The sequence below is a fragment of the Ursus arctos genome, unplaced genomic scaffold (genome assembly GCF_023065955.2).
Source record: "Ursus arctos isolate Adak ecotype North America unplaced genomic scaffold, UrsArc2.0 scaffold_7, whole genome shotgun sequence".
In the NCBI taxonomy this organism is placed as follows: Eukaryota; Metazoa; Chordata; class Mammalia; order Carnivora; family Ursidae; genus Ursus; species Ursus arctos.
Genome location: NW_026623089.1, coordinates 34,120,586 through 34,143,923, shown reverse-complemented (window position 1 = coordinate 34,143,923; position 23,338 = coordinate 34,120,586). Strand labels below are relative to the sequence as shown.

The window sequence follows — 23,338 nt, the reverse complement described above, 5'->3', positions numbered from 1 at the left end:
GGCTATTCCAACTTTCTTTTGACATTCATTAGCACGATAAATGGTTCTCCATCACCTCGCTTTCAATCTGGAGGTGTCTTTGGGTCTAAAATGAGTCTCTTTTAGGCAATATATCAATGGGTCTTTGTTTTTTTATCCATTCTAATACCCTGTATCTTTTGATTGGAGCATTTAGTCTATTTGCATTCAGAGTAATTATTGAAAGCTATGGGGACAACTGGGTGGCTCAGTCGGTTAAGCCTCTGCCCTTGGCTCAGGTCGTGATCCCAGGGTCCTGGGATCGAGCCTCATGTTTGGCTCTCTGCTCAGCAGGGAGCCTGCTTCTCCCTCACTCTATGCCTGCTACTCTGCCTGCTTGTACTCTCTCTCTCTCTCTCAAATAAAAAAAAATGTTTAAAAAAAAAAGAAAGCTATGAATTTAGTGCCATTCTATTACCTGTAAAGTCACTGTTCCTATAGATTTTCTTTGTTCCTTCCTAGTCTTTGTTAATATTGGTCTCTCTTTCCCACTCAACGTGTCCCCTTTCATATTTCTTACAGGGCTGGTGTAGTGTTCACGAATTCCTTTAATTTTTGTTTGGGAAACTCTTTATCTCTCCTTCTATTCTGACTGATAACCTTGCTGGATAAAGTATTCTTGGCTGCATATTTTTCCCATTTAGCACATTGAATATATCATGCCAGTCTTTTCTGGACTTCCAGGTATCTGTGGAAAGGTCTGCTGCCAGCCTTATGTGTATACCCTTGTACGTTAAGGGCTGTTTCTCCCTCTCTCCTTTTTCTCCCTCCTCTCCTTCTCTCTTTATCTTTGTACTTTGGAAGTTTCATTATAATATGTTATGGTGTTGACCTCTTTTTGTTGATTTTGAGGGGACTTCTCTGTGCCTCTTGAACTTGAATGCCTATTTCCTTCCCCAGGTTAGGGAAGTTCTCAGGTATAATTTGTTCAAATAAACCATCTGCCCCTTTTTCCTGCTCTTCCTCTTCTGGGACTCCGTGATAAGGATATTATTTCAGTTTATGGAATCACTGAGTTCCCTAAGTCTACCTTCATGATCTAGTAGTTTTCTTTCCCTCTTCTTCTCAGCTTCATTATTTTCCCTAATTTTATCTTCTATATCATGTATCCTCTTCTCTGCTTCTTCAGTTCTCATAGTGATTATATCCAGTCTGTTTTGCATCTCAGTTATAACATTTTTTTTATTTCAGCCGGACTAGTTTTTAGGTCTTTTATCTCTGTAGCAAGGGTTTCTCTGTTGTCTTCTATGCTTTTTTCAAGTCCAACTTGTAGTCTTATAACTGTTGATCTAAATTCTTGTTCAGATATATTGCTTATAGCTGCTTTGAGCAAGTCCCTGGCTGTGATATCTTCCATACCTTTCTTTCGGGGGGAATTCCTCAGTCTTGTCATTTTGGCTAAGTTTCTATCTTTTGAGTGTTATAAAAGCCGGTTATGTTTCCTGCACCTCAGAGTAACGCTATATTAAAAAGAGGTTGTACACTGTTCAGGGCCTGGCGCTTCAGGCAGTGTGTCTGGTGTATGCTGTGTGCACTCTGCTGTTGCATTTCGGGGGCTCATTCCCACTGGTCTGTCCTCTACAGAGGTCCTCCTTGCTTTAAGTAGGGAGTGTTTGGACCTTTAACTAGGTATGCTTTGATTTGTTTGTTAAGATAAGCCTCACATCTCCCACATTCTCTCCCTTCAGTTGTATAGATTGTTTTCTTAATCCTCAGATCATATTCCTAGTTGTTCAAAATAGTTTGATTTGATCTAGCTGTGTTCAAGGGACAAGGCAAGCTCCCCCTACTACTCCATCTTAATTCCTCCCCTCCTTGACTATAATTCTTGAAAATGGGGAGACTACCTGGAATTCTTCATAAATATTTTAAAACAATAAAGAATTAGGTGTTTCTCAACTAACTCTAATGCTTATCTTCAGAAACTAAACTCAGCAGGGGCCATAGGGCAAATGAAGAATTGTACATTCACACACACACACACGCTCACACACCACCCCATCTCTTTGAGGATGGGGACTGCAGAGAGTTTTTAGAGCATTTCCATCTTTGAACTTGATTCCCTTCCTATTCTGACTCTTTGGAATACATCTGTTGGGTTGGCATCCTTTTGAAGGATTGTTAGCAACAGATCATACTCCCAGTGAGGACTTGGGGTATGCCTGACTCCGATCAGGGTGGCTATGATCAGAAACAGATGCCTACCACATGCAAGCATGGTGAAGCTGTCATGCCATCTTTAGGGATGTTGAATGACAATCTGACTCTTTGTTCTCTATCCCTTTATTGCCCTCAAATACTATAGAAAAAATCTACTTATAAGAGGAAGCCAACCAGGTGCTACCCTCCACTAAAGCTTCAAAGCCTGGAGCAGTCTGGAGCTGCCAGAAAGAACTTTAAATGAAATGCAGAGTTTTAACTAATACCTATAACTGGATACTTTTATTACTTGAAATGACATCGTGTGTGTGACAACTAACTAGAAAACCTTTAATTATCTACATGTGACTAGAAAAGTCTGGGGACCTGCCCTAACCATACCTGGGGGCAGAAGGGAACTAGCTCTACAAACAGGTCCAAGTAAGTGGTGGGGGGAATATAATTAAGTTGGTTTCTCCTTGTACTCTCCAGAGTTCTGCCCTTACTATGTAATGTTTACCTAGTTTCCCCAGGAATTCTCAATATTCTGCTAGCCCAGCAGGTTGAAAGATGTCATCATCCCAGTGGCTAGCCAGGCTCAGGTTTCCAATGGCCCTACCTCTGCACTGTACCCTCTGCCTGCAGTGCCTTTGTCTCCTTTGCTGAGAAAGTTCTACTTGAAGACCTGATCCAAATGACAGCCTCTATGTCACTTTCTCTGAGTCCCTCCAGGTATGTTGTGTGGCCACAGCCCACTGTACATGGCCTTACTATTGCCCTTGTGTACTATCATTTAGGTCTGTTATGTTATCTATTATGTTCCTGGACTGTCATTGCCCTTATAGGCATGGCAATGTATTATTTCTATTTGATGCTCAAAGCCCAGCACAATGCTTGCCAAAAGGGCCAGTTTAGTATTCATTCACATATGGTAAATAAGTAAATTCTGGACTGCAGTTGCCCCAGTTGATATCTGTAGCCTGATCCACAGATGTTTAATATGTTAATCAGTTATCACAGTAGTAACACTGAATAACACTCTCTCCCTCTCTCTCTCTCTCTCCTGCTCTCTCTCTCTCTAACAAGTATTCATTTTTCTTGCTCAGCTAGGGCAGCTGTGCTTCAGGCAAAAATTTGGCTGGGCTGGGCTACAGGCTGCAGGTTGGGTTCAGATTTTCTGTACATATTTCCTCACTCTGGGACCAGGAGCTATGTGGGACATGTTCTTCTCATAATAGATCACAAGACGTAAGTGGTCAAGCCAAATCATGCAAGCACATTTATAGACTCTGGTCATATCATGTCTGTTAACATTGCATTGGCCAAAACAAGTCACATGGTCAAGACCAACATCAAGAGTGGGAGATATACTCTACCTTCCACAGTGTCAACAAAGCCAATGGCAAAGTATATGGAGGTATAATTCTTTAACAGAGAGCCAACTGGGACCAATTATCCAATCTACCAAATATACTTTTTCCCATTTTGGGGCCTCAACCATCCGTTTATTCTGTTCAGATGACACTGTAGCATCCCAGACACCAAGTAAGTCTCTATTGCTAACCTTGGACATTGCGTAGGCTATCTCTGGAGCTCAACTTCTGCATCCACAAGACGACCAAGCCGCACAATGGCCCAGAAGACCAGTGGTATCTGCCCTTTTGATAAGAAATAGAAAAATTGCATCCCAGATTTTTCCATTACCTTTCTTAAGAAAATGGCACCGCTTATACTAAGTTGTTTTGGGTTTGGAGTTTTGGGGGTTTTTTGTTTTGTTTTGTTTTGTTTTGTTTTTTTACTTTGTATTTATACTGCATCATGTTTAAGATGTGTCTAATTATTTTTAAATCTCTCTTGAACTTCAGCCATGCCTGTAGTTGTTCAAGTACTTAAAAAGTCATCTAAAATAATAGATTGTCCAAAATAATGTGCCACGTTATGGCTTTACAGTGATTCTAGGTGGTCTAATGATTTACAGACTGTAGTGTGGTCAGGCCCAGCTGGAAGTGTCCATTAGGATGGCAGAGAGAATTAAGAAATCAAAGGCCTCAGATAAGCATGTGTGCTTGTCCCCAGGGCCACGAGGGGGAAACTCTCCTATTACGGTACTATATATATATATAGTGCTTGTGTCCTCTGAAAGTAAGAATTTTTTTACAGAGTGCTAGAGATTTAATCTTGGCAAGGGACACTGTGACCTGCTCTCTGCTGTTCAGGGCAGACCAACCAGCTTCCTAGGGTGGTAACTGGAGCTGATGAATTTATTCTTGCCTCACTGCTTTATCCTTGAACTTTTGTCTGCTATACACCTGGGGCTGGAAACCCCAGAAGAGCTCTACTCAGCCACTGGATTTTTTTTTTAATTATCATTTGCAAAGTCATTATATTCAGTAGGAACCCCCATAGTTAGAGAAATACCACTCCAGCCTGTTGTGTTAGAAAATACAATTTCCGTACTTCTTTAATAAAATGTTAGACCATAACATTTTTCTTTATCACTCCAACTTTTCTATTCATAATGGTACTTTCCTTGAGCTAAAGGCCTCATTCACTGTGATTTTATCTAATACTTAATCCAAAGACCAACAAACAGCCCTGCCTAAAGCAGCAGAAGGGAGACCTCAAGAAGACAGTTACCATGGAAATGGGAGAAAAGGCAGGAAGCCCCCACCCCACCCTCTACACACCCACTCACATGTTCTATTGCTAAGAATTACATTACATGATAGGTCTTCGACAGGGCGATGACCTCTAAAAGTTTGCCATGTCCCTTCTCCCTGAGCCTTTCAGAGACTTGTAGCAACAGGTAGCACACCCCCAGTCGGTGAACCTTGCCTCTCCCCACTACACAGCCTCCTACCTGCTCATGAAAGCCAGCCAAGAAATCATCCAGTATCCACACAGATTGCCAAAGAACAGAGGCAGATGCTATGCGAGAGCAGGCAGCACAGTCCAAAGAACTCCAGAGTTAGGAAACAGGGGTTATGGTTCTACCACTGACTTTATGGTAACCCGGGCAGGCCCCTTCATCCTGCTGCACCTCAGCTCCCTTTCTGATCTCCTCCTCAAAGTAAGTTTTCCTGCATTCTACTCTAGCTGAGCGCATTGTTTAACTGTCATAATTTAACATAATTTGTAGTTATTTTCTTTTTACATGCTCTTAGTCTACACTGTCCACTAGAATATAAACTTTTGGCCATCTGAACCCCCATTGTATACCTAGCACAGGCACATTGTCAGCACTCTGTAAATAGTCATTTAGTGAATGAATGATATCCAATGATCTAGTTTTCATATTCTATGACTTTTCATTTAGTCAAAGCAAAAATAAAAACAAATAACAATTATATGGAAGAAAAATCAGCTCCTTCTGTAGTTCTCAGGGAAGAAATGGGGAGATGGATGATTAATAGAAAATCTCCTGTTCATAAGCTACTCCTTCTTATAATGTCTTTTCTAACCTCACAGAGGACAATTTATTGTTTTTGTATATTTGCATTTTTAAAATACCCTGGGAAATTATTGTGAGCACAGAAATTGGAAAGGCTTTCTTATCTTTTGGGCACTTTCTTGTCTTTCTAGTATCTCACCTGATCTGCTAAATCATTTTAATTAACTTTCAGGTATGTGGTTTAGCTTACTAACCAAGTCTAGACTAGTTTTTCCATTTTTCTTATGTTCAGCAGAGTTTTTGCATGATTTCTGCCCAGTCTGTCAACCCCAGAGAGATCTCTGAATAAGAGATCAAATGAAACCTAGAAGTGTAAAAATAATTAAAATATCCCTACAGACTGGAGTAGTTTAATTTTTCTTGTGTGAGCAGAACCCATCTGGGCAAAGCCACTATAATTGACTGCTATCAGCCACTGTTTTTCAGGACAATATTTAATTAAGATGGTGCTGATGGTTGGTCAGTGGTCCTGGCGTCCGTCCTTGTGCCACTCCACACCCCTTCGATTGGCATCATATTGAGCCATCCCAAGCTAATGGACAAACCACAGATAACTGCAGCTTATTTTCCCTCACCCTCACACTCTTCTCTCTTCTGTAATTCCGTGACTCTAGCCAGAGTTTTTATCTGCTCTTTGCTTATTTGCTTTCCAAATAGATAAGATTATGTATATGACACTTGCTGCTTGTAGTTGTTCCTGACACAGAAGTGGAGAGCCCAGTCTCCTTGAAATACCTCCTCCAGAAACACACAGATTTGATCCTCTGTGCTTGGCCTTCAGATAACTTCCAGCCAGAGCAAATACATCCACACAATACCAGATGTTTATAGCAACAGTGAAGGCAAATCCTGGTGTTTTTATTTAGAGCTTTGCCCTAAACAGCCATCTTTCCAGGCTTATTTCCCATCTTCCTTCATTCTGATCAGATCCAACTTTGCCTTTTTCCTCGTGCAAGATTTGTGCTTCCTCGGATCCTTGCCTCCTTCCTTGGATCCTGTTCATCCTTTATGGATTTTTGAAGCCCAGGGCCAAGAAGTTTTCCTAGGGCTGCAGGAATCCAGATGAGCAACCTGGGCCCCAGACTTCAGGTGAGGCCTTATTATACAGTGAACATTTGTGTCCCCCCAAAATTCCTATGTTGAAATCCTAACCCCTAATGTGAATGGTATTAGAAGGTGGGGACTTTGAGAAGTAATTAGTTCATGAGAGTAAAGTCCTCATGAATGGGATTAGTGCCTTCATAAGAAGACATATGAGAGGTTTGGGCTCCCCATTTGCAGAAACAACAAGAAGATGGTCATCTGCAAACCAGGAAGCAGGCCTTCTCCAGAAACCAAATCTGCCAGCACCTTGAACTTGGACCTCCCAGCCTCCAGAACTGTGAGAAGTAAATGTTTATTGTTTAAGCTACCCTGTCTGTGGTGTTCATTACAGCAGCCCAAACTGACTAAGACAAGGCTGCTTAGGGCACTACTGGAGGCAGCGTTGGTGTGAGAACGGATGAGTAAATGCTGACAGTAGCCAGCCTCCTTTCCCACCTGGCATCCATGCCTGTTCATCCCATAGACCCTCTGCCAGGCCTTCATGGAACCAAGCAAAGGGCAGCTTTGCTTCAGGCCAAGTTGTAGGCAGTGGGCCAGGCCCAGCTACCTTGAGTCAGTTGGATCACAGAGAGGCCCTGCCCAAATCTGTGCCCCCTCCCTCCTTTGCCAGGAAAGACTTTTGTGGGGCGTGTTGGCCAGGAGCCTAGTATAGCTTTCACATGTGGGTCTCCCTATAGGAATCAACAATCACCAACCTCTTGACTCTGTGGATAGGGACACTGAGAAGCTCTGCTCTCAGCCTCCCCAGGACAATCATGGCCCAAAGACCCACACAATCTCTTGCAGGGATCCAGGCAAATTGGGCTGGTGACTGTATGGGAGGGGAAGGCTGTGTTTTCGTTGTGGCAGTGCTGGAGGAAGGGCAGACCTTACCCCAGGACAGGAGTCAGTTCTCCTATAAGACCCCTACTGCCTCATCAAGTAAGCATGATCTGTCCTCAAGGCAACTCCTTCGTCAGGCAGAGAGACGGAACTGGCCTGGGTTCTCTCATTCTCCTGTCGTTGATGCCCTGCTGCCTCTGTGGATCCTCAGGATAATGTCCATCCCCAGCCCTCTGTGCCTCAAGGCCAAAGGGAAGGCAGCATTCCAAAACCTGGGCTTGGGACTGAAACCAATAGGGCTGCCTAAGGGAGAAATTTGCAAATGGCCAGGCCTGAGAAATCAAATGACTCAGAAAGGAATCCAAGGAGACAGGCCATCAGCTTAGAGATTTACCTGTGCTTACAAGCAGAAAACAGAGGCTCCAGTACCACAAACTGGGCAAAAGAAAGCAAAAACCTGTAGGACAATGAGAGTCAGGCATGGAGCAGTCAGAGACAGGCTGGCCCAAATGGGTAGTGTGGGTGGTTCATGACAAACCCTACAGAGGCCTGACATCTCTCTCTCTCTCTGAAATTCTGGAATGCTTCCATTGGCTCAGGTCAGGGTCCTAAAGGGGAGGCTTCCCTGGACAAAAGGACCCCATCAGCCACTCTTGAGAAAACAACATTCAGTTTCAAATACTGATTAAGCACCACTGTATGCTGGAAGCTATGCCAGGCACTGGGGTGTAGCTGTGAATAAGACTGACCTATTCCTGTCCCCAGAGCTTCCACACAGCAGAAAGGATAGACATGGTGCTAGTAGTTACAGGTACAGCGAGCATTGCAGAGAAGTCCATTTAGCAAAGATAATAACATTTTTCAACACTTCACCACTCAATTCCTTAATGAAGAGAATTTGAAAATAGGTGTCAGACTTAGAAACTATCTAGTCCTAGTCTCATGAGAGGTTAAAAAAAAGAAGTTATTTTAAAGGGAGTCCTTTATGGTAGTGACTTCATGGTGGTTTACCCTAAAAATTTACCCTAACATTTAGGTAAACCTAAATGTATAGGTTTCCCCTAAATATTTCCGAAGCTGCTCAATAATTCATTTCAATTTTATCATCTATGAATATCTAAATCCCTCTTGAACCTTACCTATTTACTACTTGATTCTGTATTGCATTGCTGGGTTCAGTACTTCTTATTCATTTATTCCTAGTCTCTCAGTCTTTATCTTTCTGTTTGGGAGAACGCTTATCTCCTTACTGGATCTTCTTCTAGAAATTGCTCTCTTTCTTTTACCACTTACTCTCCTCCCCTGGATTTTTGCCAGCCCCATTAGGTCATGCTTGAGAGGAGTGGTCAGAAATGGTAGAAAACCTAGTTTTGTTGCCAGTGCCCTTTGCCAGAATCTGCCCACATCCTCCCCTGGCCAAGAGCAGCCCCTTCCCTGCTTGCTCCTACAGGCCCAAGAAGGCCATGACCAATGCCCGCCCCTGCAGGCTGGAAGCCCTCATTAATAACATCTTTCTTGGGCCTAGGTTTCCTAGTTTCTAAAGCTCTTTCACAGACATTTGCTCATTTGATACAACAATATTGAGGGGTAGACAAGAGAGATGCTAGCATCCCTGTGTTATATAAAGAGAACAAAAGTTCACAAAGCTTAAATTAATTGTCCAGCATCATAAAACTACCAGTGACAGATGCAGAAATTGAACTCAGATCTTCTGGTCCAATGCTGGAGGCTAGAAGTTCAAGATCAAGGTGTCCACAGGTTTGGTTTCTTCTGAGGACTCTCTCCTGGGCTTGCAGATGACCACCTTCTTACTGTGTCCTCACATGGTCTTCCCTCTGTACTTACCTGTGTCCTAATGTCTTCTTTTTATATGGACCCCAGTCATGTTGAATTAGGGCTCACATTAATGAACCTAGTTTAACTTAAATACCACTTTCAAGGCCCTGTTTCCAAATACAGTAACATAAGGTACTAGGGATTAGGGCTTCAACATATGAAGTGAGGTGATAAGGACACAATTCAGCCATAACAATGAGTGAAAGAGAGTGTATTCATAGATGCATAGGGAAAGGAATGTTATGACAGTTATCTGGATGCTAAAGGATGAGTTCACAGCACAAATAGGGAGAAAAGGCAGTCCAGGCAGATGGAATAAATAAGCATCATTTCTTCCAGAATGTCAATCATGACAAAGTTCCTTGAGTCACAGAACCTACATCATGAGCAGAGTCTCATGTCCCTTCTGATGCTCATTCACCGTGCTCCTGCCCAGGCACACAGTTTGCCAGATGCCTCTTCAGTAGGTCACCTCTAGCTTGTTATTCATACATCCTTCAGTCAGTGGAAACGGAAGTGAGGGTCTCTCCCAGATCACTGAGGAATGTGTTCAGCCGCCTCATCATTTTAGCACTGGCCCATAAAAGAATCCCAACACTAAATTAATACTCTGCAGGTGTCCCCATGGTGGAAGACTATGCAGTTGTTTTACTGTGATAGTCCCAATGACAATGGGGAAAGGTTGTATTAAGTGAATTGTATGGTATTAATATTGTATTAAGTGAAGAGACACAACACAAAGTTGCATTATAACTTTCATGCTGTTAAAAAAAAAAAAAAAAAGCCTAGAAGACATTTCAAGAAGATGCCAATAACAATGGTCTATGAGAGTAATGAGTTTTCCAAATTTTCTATGAAATTAAGTGAAAAATACATTTAATGAAGTTTAAACCTCATTCCAAAATTGAGTCATTTTTTTGCATACCCTTTGTTTCCTAGTACAGTGTAACGAAATACTCTGGGTGCTTTAAGTCTCTAATGAAGTTCACTACCAAACAAAGCATGTCCTCTCTTCCATAATTATAAGTTTCCAAAAAATCAGTTGCTGAGTTTTTAAAAATAAAATTCAAGGCATGTTATAATACTTATTTATGTTCACCCATTTACAAAATAGTTATTCTAGGACATTTGAAAATAGAGATAAGCACTTAGAAAAAAAAGTTGCCTAATCTGACTCTATGAACATATTGGTAACTTTTTATATATAACTGTTTAATGGAATCAAACTACTTTATAACCTGCTTTTCACTTATCAATAAATCATAGACATTTCTCCCATATATCCGTTATTCTTACATATCATTTTATGACTGCCTACAATACCATTGTATAGATATGTCTTACTTTACTTAACCAAGTCCCTTTTGATGGAGAAGTAGGTGGGTTTTTTTTCTTTCAGTCATAAATTAAACTAATGAACCATAATGACAAATCAAACATATGTCTATGAATATTTCCATAGAATAAATTTCTAGCAATGAAAATGCTAAGTCAAACACATTTAAAATTTAAGACGTATATTGCCTAATTACCTTCCAGAAATGTACTGATTTCCCTCTCAGCCTATTTTTCTCTCTGGTTATTGGATATCATAGTTTTTAAAAAATCTTATCCAATTTGACTAGGGGTAAAATGTCGTCTCTTTTCTTTATGTCAAAGGCTTTTTGAATGTCAAAATAAATTTTGTTCACAGATTTGCATATGTCTATTCAGATTTAACCCCTTAAAAAAACACATTTCTCCAACATTCCATTCTTGTTGGTTTAGTGTCTATTACATCCTAAGCTCTGTACTAAGTACCTTTTCACAATGGGTTGTATTTATTTTATATTTACTGACCCTATACTTTGTCTTTGATTTTCCACATTGCCAAGAATTATAGTGAAAATAACAGCCCATAATTTTCCCATGGGCACCTCTGGAACTTCCTAATAGATGTCTTATGTTGCTAATCTACCAGTTATCTGATAACTTGTAGTAATTTTAAAGTTTATATTTCAGCCAATGGTTCCACAGTTTTACCTCCAGAAACAGCTGGGTGGATGCCATATGCTCAAATGGTTTATTTACATCGAAATTGTCATTCTGTTCTAGAACATTTTGTGCATATATCATCATTTGGCACACACCATCTGGTTTGGCAACTACCAAAAGTAGTTTAATTGTCCAGCATCTTGTCTAAGGTGCCATTGGTGAACTGTCTCAGGGACACTAGACAATAGCCCTGTGCGAAATGTGCCAGTAAGAGGAAGGAAAATCAAATTTAAGGTAAAAAAAAAAAATAGTAACAATAATATGGAATCTTCCTGAAATCCAGTACTGTCTTCATTTACTAGTCAGGAGTCAATGGATTTAATTCAGTAATAGGAAGGTGTTTTCAGTATTTAAGCACATATAATTCGGGGCTCTCAGGAAAAAGGAGCTCATGCCAGATGGTTTAATGGAGATAAGTCAATACAGGGAACCCGTTATAAAGATGTTAGAACAACTGAGAGGCTGAATAAAGAACAATGGGATAACCCAGAGATTCAAAACAGTGGAAAGTTGCTACACCATATTATCAAAACCCAGAAGCCAAAGCAACAGGGCAGAAACTAGAAACTCAAGACTCCCCCTAAAACAGAGAAAGGGGAAATGCAATACCCTGGATTCTCCCTTTCTTTTTTCTCCAATCTCTCTCCTGGCCTCCCCGCAGGTGAAATGTAGACAGAAGCCAGTTGGCAAAGAAACTTGGGAAAAGACAGTGTACAGGAGGCAGCCCTCCTGGGATTTAGAAAAGAGTAGAGGGGGTAGATGTGGGATCTCAGATCAGATAAGCAAATGAGCAACAGAGCACACCAGCAAAGAGCTAGAATTTTGCCATGAAGAGGGTACTTCTCTCCATGGAAGAGAGCCCAATGTCTCAATTTCCGCAGAAGTCCAAATTTCTTGCCCTTAAACTCCAGTCTCCCCATGAATAGGTTCCCCCCACCACTTACACTTCTCACTTCTAATCTGTTTGCACCTTGACCAGTGCTACTCACATTTCATCATCTGCATCCATGGAAGCTGACCTAGACTTTGACCAGCTTTGCACTCTGTGCCTCTTCAACAGCTCTGGACTTTGGGCCTATAGCCAGACTTCTGACCTTTGCCCAACACCACGGATCTGTCCGCACTTCCCAATTCCAGTTGTTCTTTCCCCAAATCACAATGAAACCATAAATAGAGACTTATATGTATTAAAGTTATAATGGCAACTCATGTCATGACTAAAAAATCATGCATATCTATCAGACTGGCACTGTTGACTATATGAATAAATTGTGTGTGTGTTTGTGTGTGTGTGCATGTGTGTGTGTGTGTTTTATTAGGTAGAAAAAAAATTTAATGACCAATGAGTATTTTAAAGAAATCCTCACACTTTTTTTTTGCTTGTCAGATTTTGTTTTATTTTTCACATTGAGATAGTTCTTGGAGGATTAACTATACCTGAAGTTTTCCAAGTGGGTTACTCCTTTATACACTTGCCCTTGAGAGATTCCTTTAAGTTCAGTCTAACAAAGCTTCAGGCTGGTCTAAAGTGCAGCGAACTGGCATCACTGGGAAAAAGGAAAAGAGATTCCTTGGCAGAACACTTCCTTCCCCATGAGGATACAGGTTCTCTAGGGTGTCACCCAAGAAAAGAGCCTTTAAAATGAGGGCAAGCTCCATTGAGAAATTATCTAACCAAAAGAACATAATGTCTTAATGAGTAGTTCATTTTGTTTTTGTTTTCTTAAAATCAAAGTTTCAATTATTTAAATCCTAGAAGCTAAAGAATTAAAGGTTACACAGCCTTGTTAATGTATAGGTCTTTAGATATCGGAATCTAAAAACTGTACCTTTTGAGGACTTTAAATTTATTATAGTCATTGTACTCTTATCCAATTTCTTCTGAAAAGACAAGCAATTTCTCCCAAAGGTATCCACCAATATTAACAACATCAGAAACACCCAATCTTTTCAACTCCTTTAAAGGACTCCGCTTTGAACTTTGCTGATGAGTCCTCCCATTAATGTGACAGAATCACTGATACGGTCAAGTAGAGAAGACCCAAAATGCAGAGTAAGACATTCCAGTGTGGCTCAAGACCAAGCCTATTACTTACAACAGTGTGACTGTGGAAGGACCTTCCTATTCCGAGGACTGGCCCCTTCAAGCCTCCATTTCCTCATCTCTGCTGGGAGTCATGGAACCCACTTCGCAGGGTTATAAGGAGTAGATGGAATAAGGCACATAAAATGCTTCCCACAATGCCTAAAGCATAGTAAGTATTCAAGAAGTGGGTATTTTTATGATTGTTACCATTATTGGGTAACTATGATATTTTGTAAAGTTAGGAAATATCTCTCAAAAACAAATAAATATTAGTCTTTAAATGTGACGTGATACCCATCACCTCACCAGTATACTCCTTGCAAATTGCCAGTCCTTAGAACCTATTGAGTAAACATATTCAAGCTTTAATTACACATCTCTTCTGGAATAGATTATATACCCTTACCTTTGACTCAAAACAATTTCACCCAGTGTTGGTAGACTTGTGCTTTGTTGGAAAAGCAAGCCCCATATGTTCTGCTGCTAGTTCCCATGCTGTGTCCCCTAAAATTCTATACTTTAGGATGATTAACAGATCTCCATCTATTGACTATCATCTTCTGGGTAGTGGTTAGATTTTAAGATGACCAACATCTATATTTAGATTTCATCAGGCAGGACAAACGTAACTCAGGAGTTTGAGTTGATCAGAAATTTCTAAGAGGAAAAGTCTACTACCTCTTACCCGTTCTGGGGGGAAATATGAACAGATTACCAGTCAAGTCCCTGACTCAACAGAGGCCCAGGTGCCCTAGAATTAGAGTTGCCAAATAAAATAAGAATGCCCAATAAAATCTGAATTTCAGATAAACAATAAATAATTTTTAGTATTGTAAGTATGTCCCAACTATTACATCATTATCTGAAATTCAAATATAACAGGCATCCTATATATTTATTTGCTGGATCTGGCAATCCTACCCAGAGTATAGAGATAACCACGAACCTCTCCCATCTTTATCCCCCATGATTTATCTTCCCTACTAAATTTTGAGTTTCTTGAAGTGAGCCATTCCTCTTTTGATCCCCATGCTGGCTGGAATAGCTTAGTTGTTCAGTGACTGTATCTTGAATAAATGAATGAATGAATGAATGAATGAATGAAGCATTTAAATCTTTGAGGACACAGTGAGTGTCAGACTTTCAAATTGCAACACCAGTGCTGCTTCCCTGAGCCCAACAGGAGCTTCACCCCAGCTTCTAATAATGTAACTTGTCCTGACCCCAAGTATCCCTGTGGACTGGACAAAGGCAAGTGATCTGAACTGTACAACTCATTAATAAATTAATAAATAGCACTGACGCTGGTCCACAGTGCTGGAGACTCAATTAGGAATAGAAGGGTCTGGATAGAACCGGAGAAGAAGCCAACACTCTGTAGTTACAGCCTATTGTTGCCAACCAGAAGTACCCATTCTTGGCAAAGCCAAATAATCCAGCTTTTCAGGTGAAGCAGAAATCCATGCATTTATGTGAAATCTCCCGGTTTCTAGTTATAGACACTAATTCAAAAAATATTTTATTAATACTCTGGCCAAATAAAAACACATCTGCAGGCTGGATTTGGCCTCACCCCACAGTTCACATCTCTGGACTTGGTAACTCAGATTTTCTATCTGCAAAGTTGCTGATCAGTTCATGAACTATTTTGATTGAAGTGACTGCTGTACTAAGTAAGTAACTTGAAGGCATCACACCACTTTTGTGGCTATTCAGTTCAACTCATTTTAAAGTAGTGCTGAGGAGATCAAGGGTAAAGTAGCAACTATCCTATTTTTACAACAGCACATTTCATTCTCAGTCTTGACCGGTCCTCCCACCTACTTGGTTACATAAAGACAAGAAAGGAAAAAAAGAGAATATGGATGGTGCAACACAAATCCACCCCAACTCCTAGAAGGTCAACCCAGAATGTAGTCTTTGAACATCAGGAAATCATCTGTGCTGTTACCTTTAAAGATTATAAAGTTTTTAACTATTTAAACTCCCATGAACCATTTATAAATCCAAATTTCTTTATTTTTTCATACTGTCCTATTCTTTTTTTTATTATGGTTTTTATTCTATTATGTATTTTATCATTTTAAACATGCTTTTTTCAAAGTAGCTCTTTTTTTAAAATATTTTATTCATTTATTTGTCAGAAAGAGAGAGAGAGAACACAAGCAGGAAAAGTGGCAGGCAGAGGGAGAAGTAGGCTCCACACTGAGCAAGGAGCCCAGGACCCTGGGATCATGACCTGAGCCGAAGGCAGGTGCTTAACCAACTGAGCCACCCAGGCGTCCCTTAAATATACTTTTTATGGTATCTTTCAACTTGCTGATCTCAATTATGTGGGTTACCAATTCTTTTATTTGTTTGGTCTGTTGACTTTCCCTCCTGGAGTATTTCTTCCTTACGGATTTGGACTGTGAGCACATTTCGAACATGGATGCCTATGGAAATCCCATGTGTCCTGTTACAGAAATGTTGCTACAGAGAGATTTGGTATTTGCTTCACTGAGTTGATACCTTTTTATGTTCTCTCTTGGACTGAAGATTCTGGGACTACTGGAGTAAAGATAGATTTTAATTCCACCAACACAAGTCACAAGTCTGGGTCTCTGATTTCTCAAGGACAGGGAAATGTTTCAAATTGCTTCCCTAGGTGGGGAGACGGTTTCTAATCCCATTTCACTAAGGTTATAGCCCTTTAAGTGTTTTAGCTCCATGGAGATGTCTCAGATCTACTTCCTTCCTATTGTACAAGAGTCCAAGACCTCACCTCTGTGCTCAAATGAATATAAATAGTAAATCCCAAATTACTAGTCCCTTTGGTCTATTTCCAGACCAATATTTTCCTGAGCCATTGTGGCATCAGATCATGAAGTTACATATCTGGCTTCACATTCCCTCATTGTTCGTGGCAACCAGGGAATGCTCTTTCTTTATTTTGAGCTCAGCCTTTGCATTCAGACTCTTTGTTGCAAGAATTCATCCTGCATTTATGCTTAGAGTGAAGGAAGAAGATAATACGGGGTATCTCAGTAAGCCATATTACCAGAACCTAGGAAAACAATATATTTATAAATATTCCTATTAAATAGAAAGTATACATTGTGGTGGCAAAATTCTTAACAGAAAATGGTGTTTCCAGGGCACCTGGCTGGCTCAGTCGGAGGAATGTGCGACTCTTGATCTCGGGGTTGTGAATTCGAGCCCCACATTGGCTATAGATATTCCATAAGTGAATAAATAAACTTCAAAGAAAATGGTGTTTCCATTCCCCAAATCATGCTGGCTCATCTTGTCAGCTTAAATTCCTTTGCTAAAAATAAGTAGTTGATCCAAAATTGAGTAGATGTTGCATATAACATTTTATGAACTGCCTTTTTTGTATATGATTTTTATCTTGAAATATTAGACAGTTGCCGTTTCCCGTATGATTAAAAATTCATTTTAAGAAACTAATTTTTATGGGACACCTGGGCTCAGTCGGTTAAGCATCTGCCTTTGGCTCAGGTCATGATCCCAAGGTGCTGGGATCGAGTACCACATGGAGCTCCCTGTTCAGTGGGGAGCCTGCTTCTCCCTCTGCCTGCTGCTCCTTCTGCCTGTGCTTGCTCTCTCTCTGATAAATAAATAAAATCTTAAAAAAAAAGAAAAAAACTAATTTTTAGGACCTGGATATTATTTCGCTGCAGTACTATAATTTATTTAATAATTACTCCATATTGAACATTTCATAATACTCTATATCGGACATTTTTCCAATGTTTTGCATAACTAATACTATGGTGATTATCATCATATTGAAGTATTTGTCCACATTTTTTATTCTTAAGATATATTCATACAAATGTCTTTACTGGGAAAGTGCATTAATTCTTTTAAACCCATGTATTACATGGGAAATGATTGTTTAAATTGTATCATCGCCAAGAACCTAACTGACTAACTTGCTAACAGAAAGAGAATGATTAGCAACTACCCTCTAGTAAACCACAATTTCATAAGATTATTGTTTGTTTTACTAAAAGTTGGCCCTTGATTGCAAATCATTAGGAGCCAATGATAACGAAAATCCTGTATGGGTTCACAAGAGTGCTTAAATTTCATAAGCTTTGTATATCCCACCACAAAGCTGAATTCAGTTTGGTGCTTTCATACTGTCTCTCAACCTTGCTTTTCAAAGAGTGCCCTTCATTTCCTTCTCCACATTTCCAAAAGTCATCAGTTCGTAAAGGTCCAAATCAAATGCTCCTTCCTTCAGGATCCCACCTTACCAAGAGAAACATCGGCTAAATCCTGCCCTCCTCTGTTCTCCCCCCAGCCCTCATGGCGCTCTTACAACATCAAACACTCTCCGCTCCATCTTACAGTAGTTGTGCCCATATCCCATCTCCTATATTAGGCCATATGCTTTCAGGACACAATCTCTTATTCCCAGCTTTATTGAGAAATAATTGGCATACATCACCGTGGAAGATTCAGGTGTGCTGCATGATGGTTTGACACACATACATTGTAAAATGATTACCACAATAGATTTAGTTAACATCCATCATCTCATAGAAATATAGTAAAGAGAAAAGAAAAAGAATTTCTCCACATGACAAGAATTCTTAGGATCTACTCTCTTAACTACGTTCCAATATACCATCCAGTTGAGTTGACTATAATCATCGTGTTGTACATGATATCCCTAGTACTTATTTATCTTATGACTGGAAGTTGGTACCTTTTTATCACCTTCCTCCAATTACCCCTCCACTCACCCCCCTGCCTCTAGTAACCACAAGTTGATCTCTTTTTCTATGACTTTGGTATTTTTTGGTTTGGGGGCAGGGAGGTTTAGATTCCACATAAAAGTGAGAATCATACAGTATTGGTCTTTCTCTGTCTGACTTATTTCACTTAGAATAATACCTTCTGGGCCCATCCATGTTGTCGCAAATGATAGGATTTCCTTGGTTTTTTATGACTGAATAATATGGCTGAGTAATTACTATCTATCTATCTATATATAGATATAGATATAGATATATAGATATTTAAGGTTCTTTCCATGTCTTGGCTATTGTAAATAAGGCTTCTGTGAGCATGGGGGTGCAGATGTCTTTTTTGAGTTAGTATTTTCATCGAGGACAGACTCTTTGATTCACCTTCACATCCCACAAAGTACCTAGAACTCTAACTCTGTCTAAGGCCTAGAAAAGACTCAATAAATAATTCTTATAGACTTAAATGCACAAATGGTAACAACCCTAACTGCACACAATGTCATTAACAACTACCAAAAATATATATTTCTATTATTAAAGAGTGAAAAATTAGCTTTTACCCAATGGTATTGAGGAAGTTTGTCTCTAAGAACATAAAGACTACCTTGAGAAATCTTCCTAGTACTGGATTTGGACTCGTCAAAACCTAAGTAATTCAATATGATTCAAGCAGAAATAAAAGTACAATTCAGAAATTCAGTTAATCTGAATTTTGCATCTAACATCGTAACTAACTTTATATCTACCTAAGGGCTAAGAATAAGCCTAATGATACTTCCAAATAGCAAAATTAAGTGATTTTTTTTCCTTTTTAAATTACTTTTTTTCCTTTGGAATTTTTAATACTAATCCTTAACTGCTTGATAAATGAATCTGACCACCAGTGACTATTTTGGTATTCTCTTTTCTCTTGTCAACAGTAAGTTTATCATGGGTTGATACGTGACAGTGCACATACAGCAGCCTGTTAACTTTGGTATGATTTAAATCAAAGGTTGGCAAACTTTGTCCATACAGGGTCCTATAGTAAGGACTTTAGGCTCTGCAATCTCCCTTGCAGCTACTCAACTCTGATGATGTAGTGCAAAAGCAGCCAGAAACAATACATAGACTAATGGGCATCGCTGTGTTCCAGTGAAACTTTATTTACAAAAACAGGCAAGCAGCTGGATTTACCCAAGGACTGTAGTGCGCGGACCCCTGATCAGAATGGTGGGTACATGCATGGACACTGTACAATTCTTTTGACTTCTCAGTATGTTTTAAAGCTTTCATAATAAACCGTTAAGGGGGAAAATATGTCTATGAATTATCCAAAGGTTTTAACTATTATGCAAAGGTTTAAATACTAAAAGCTTATAATTGTCCCCAAGTCTTTGTTTTTATAGATGTTCTTTGATAAAGCCTTCAGATGGTAAAAGCTTTGTATCAAATTGTCTCAAGTGTCTTTAGGTTTGGTTGTTGAAATCATCCTGAACAGGAATGACTAATCCAAAATGGCAAGAGGAAGAAGAAAAATTTCCTCCTTGCTTTTCTCCCTCAGTGCTGTATGGTGACTTTCCACTCAACTGGGACCTTTCTATTCCTGTCAGGGAGGGGGAGGGGGATGTTTTTGTGGCACTATTATTTTATATGCAGTGGATGTACCTTTTTCTGGGCTTGTTTTTTAATGTTCCATTATTTAAAGTTGACATTACCTGAAGTTGACAGCAGTGACTTTTCAAGTTGTGTTATTTCCCTGAATATTTCCGTCTACATAGTGCTTAAATAATTTGACATATTTTCATTTTCTTCACGATGTGGATTTTTTAAACAGTTTATCTGGTAGTTGCGACATTGATTACTTGAAAACATTAAAAAGAACCTCAATTTGTAGGTGTTTAAGATATCAGTCTGCTGGATAGAACAAGATGACAAGTAAGACAGAAGACATCATTTAGGATGCATGCAACCTTCTTGAATTCAGGCAGAAAAAATTCCATTTCACAGTCATTGGCTTAATTCATAATCAAAACCAGACCTTGGGAGACAGTCATAGTGTCTTTGTTCCTGACAGAATTTTTCTTCAGGCCTATGAAGTCCTTCTGGCCCTGGGGCCAAAACTGTTCCCCATAGAAAACAAAAAAATGGGAACACGGAAGAAATTGTGTGTGTTGTACTATCATTTCCAGCACAATCACAGGTGCTTCTCTTGTGACTCCCAGTCCTCCAGGATGCTAATGTTGCTCTCTGCCGAAACTGAGGGTCCTGCCCAGCCTTCCCGCCTCTGGGCTCCTTTGTGGAGACCCTTTCTCTAAGGTCTCCGCAGAGGGCCTGGCTCTCTTCCTGTGCTGCAGTCACCTGCACTACAACCATGGTCGTTCTGGAGAGGCACCATTTTATTTTATTATTGTATTTTATTTTATTTTATTTTATTTTTAAGGATTTATTTATTTATTTAAGAGAGAGAATGTGCTTGTGTGAGTTGGGGGGAGGGGCAGAGGGAGAGGGAGAATTTCCAGCGACTCCCTGCTGAGCATGGAGCTCGAGGCAGAGCTCAATCCCACAACCCTGAGATCACGACCTGAGCCAAAATCAAGAGTCAGAGGCTTGACTGACTGAGCCACCCAGGTGCCCTGGCACCATTTTAAATAAAGAAACTGAGCCTGAGAGAGGTTAGATTACTACATTGCCTTCCCTCCTGCTGGGGTAAATCCCCACTTCTGAAACGCTTCTGCCTGGCAGCCCACTACTGTTTCCTGACAAGACCACTTACCTTCATGAAATAGTGCGGAGAGTACAAATTCTGGAGTCAAAGAGATCAGGGTTCAGCTCACACAACTGCCACTTACTAGTTACAGATTTGGTCAAGTTATTTAACCCTACTGTGGTGGGCTGATGATGGCTCCTAAGACATGTCCACATCCTAATCCTGGAACCCATGAACGTGCCCTTATTATATGCAAAGTTTTTGCAGGTATGATTAATTAAGGATCTTGAACGGAGATTATCCTAATTGTCGGGGTCGGCCCTAAATGCCGTTCAAGGGCCCTTATAAAAAAGAGACAGGGAGTGTAGACACCACACACACTGAGGAGAAAGCTATGTGAACGTGGAGGTGGGGATTGGAGTGATGGGGCCACAATCCAAAGAATACAGTGGCCACCAGAAGCTGGAAGAGGTGAGGAATGGATGCTCCCCTGAAGCCTCCAAAGGCACCAACAACCCTACTGACTTCTTGATTGTGGGCTTCTGGCCTCCAGAACTGGAAGAGAATAAATCTCTGTTGTTTCAAGCCACAATTTTGTGGGAGTTTGTTGCAGCAGCCACAGGAAATTAATACACCTGCTCAGCCTCAATTTCCTTATCTGTTAAACAGAAATAAAATCTGTGCCTTGCTGGGCTGTTTTGATAAGGTTAACAAATGTAAAATACTAGCTCAATCTCTTGGCACATGGTAAGCATTTGGTACACAGTATTATAATTATCTTCATTATTTCTTAATATGGATAGAAGAGTATAGGCAGCTTATCCTAAACCCATCACCACTGTTTTAAAAATCAGTCAAACCAAATCCCCAGTGGTTTATCTTCGTATAGGAAGAACTGCATTATTTACAGTTTGTATCAAAATACTGCCTTTCATCAAAAAGCTCTTTCCTATTCTGTTGCTATATTATTATGAAGCGCCGGATTTATTCATGCCAATAACTAAATAAGCCATGTTGCATTTTTTCCAAGTATTTAATTGTGCATTTTATTGTAAATTACATGTTTAAAATGGAAAATAAACATTTCCAGCTGTTTTGAGGACAGCAAATCTAAATTCAAACTGCTGAATTCTGGAAAAACTGCAGATCTCTTATAGTATACTGCAATTAAAAAAAATGTCAACTCTTGCTTATTCAAGACTTGAACATTCACTGAGGTGCAATTAGGGGAGAGTGGGAGTTTTATGTGATGAAAAATTGCCTCCCCACACACAGAAGTAAGGAAGTACTAGTTACTCATTCATTTCACCAACGATTATTATGGTGCAATGCCAGACAATGGAGGATGCAAGGATAAGACAGAGCCTCTTTACCATTGAGGGATTCACAGGACAATGAGGACATAAACATATAAGCAGATAGATTAAAATTCAGAATAAGTGAAGCTAACATTTACCATGTGTCTACTATGTGCAAGATACTGTAGGACCCTTTACATGCATTCTTATCTCATCCTTAGAACAACCGTATGAGGTAGGGTTTTGACAAGGCTAACTCCCCAAAGGTCACATGACTAGTTTAAGAAGAATCTAACTCCTGGGACACCTGGGTGGCACAGCGGTTACGCGTCTGCCTTCGGCTCAGGGCGTGATCCCGGCGTTATGGGATCGAGCCCCACATCAGGCTCTTCCGCTATGAGCCTGCCTCTTCCTCTCCCACTCCCCCTGCTTGTGTTCCCTCTCTCGCTGGCTGTCTCTATCTCTATCAAATAAATAAATAAAATCTTTTAAAAAAAAAAGAATCTAACTCCTGAGCCCTCTCTCTTAACCACTCCTGCAGAGGCATAAACTAAATAATATGAGAACACAGAAAAGGAAGAAACTTACTATGCCTGAGGGAAGTGAGGGGGTTTCATCTCACAGATACATTTAAGCTGAATGGGTTACATTTAAGGATGGGATACATTTAAGGATGAATGGCAGTTAAGACTTCATTTTTCAAGGTGGAGAAAAGGTCAAAAGGCACCCCAGCAGGGAGGAGGCTGTGCACGTGGGAGGCATCAGGAAAGGACTATGTATTCCAGATGGCTAGAGTGTCATTGAGCTTAGTGGCCAGGAGTAGTATGCTGTACACAAAAAAGGACATCGAATGATTAAATGCTTTGGCAAGAGACCAGACCATGTTTGCATTTCAGAAGGATGCCTAAGGATCCACGTGGAGCATGAGCTACACAAAAAGAAGTCAACCCTGGAAGCAGGGACTTCTAGTCCAAGATGGGAATCAGAGCACCACCCCCTTACCAATTCCTGTTGGAAAATCAAACAAATGCAAAAGGAAACATCTTATATTATTGTTGGAAATCAGGGAAGAATGCCGTCCACATGCCAGAAGACACC

General features: G+C 40.2%; 1 long non-coding RNA gene across 1 annotated transcript; it reads left to right on the top strand.

Annotated features, from left to right (window-relative positions):
• Window positions 1-5,108: 5,108 nt before the first annotated feature.
• Window positions 5,109-15,592, top strand: LOC113243075 (uncharacterized). Its single transcript, XR_006408034.3, has 3 exons — window positions 5,109-5,227; window positions 6,536-6,697; window positions 6,890-15,592. It is a non-coding gene; the product is annotated as an uncharacterized LOC113243075 (long non-coding RNA).
• The last annotated feature ends 7,746 nt before the right edge of the window (window positions 15,593-23,338 follow it).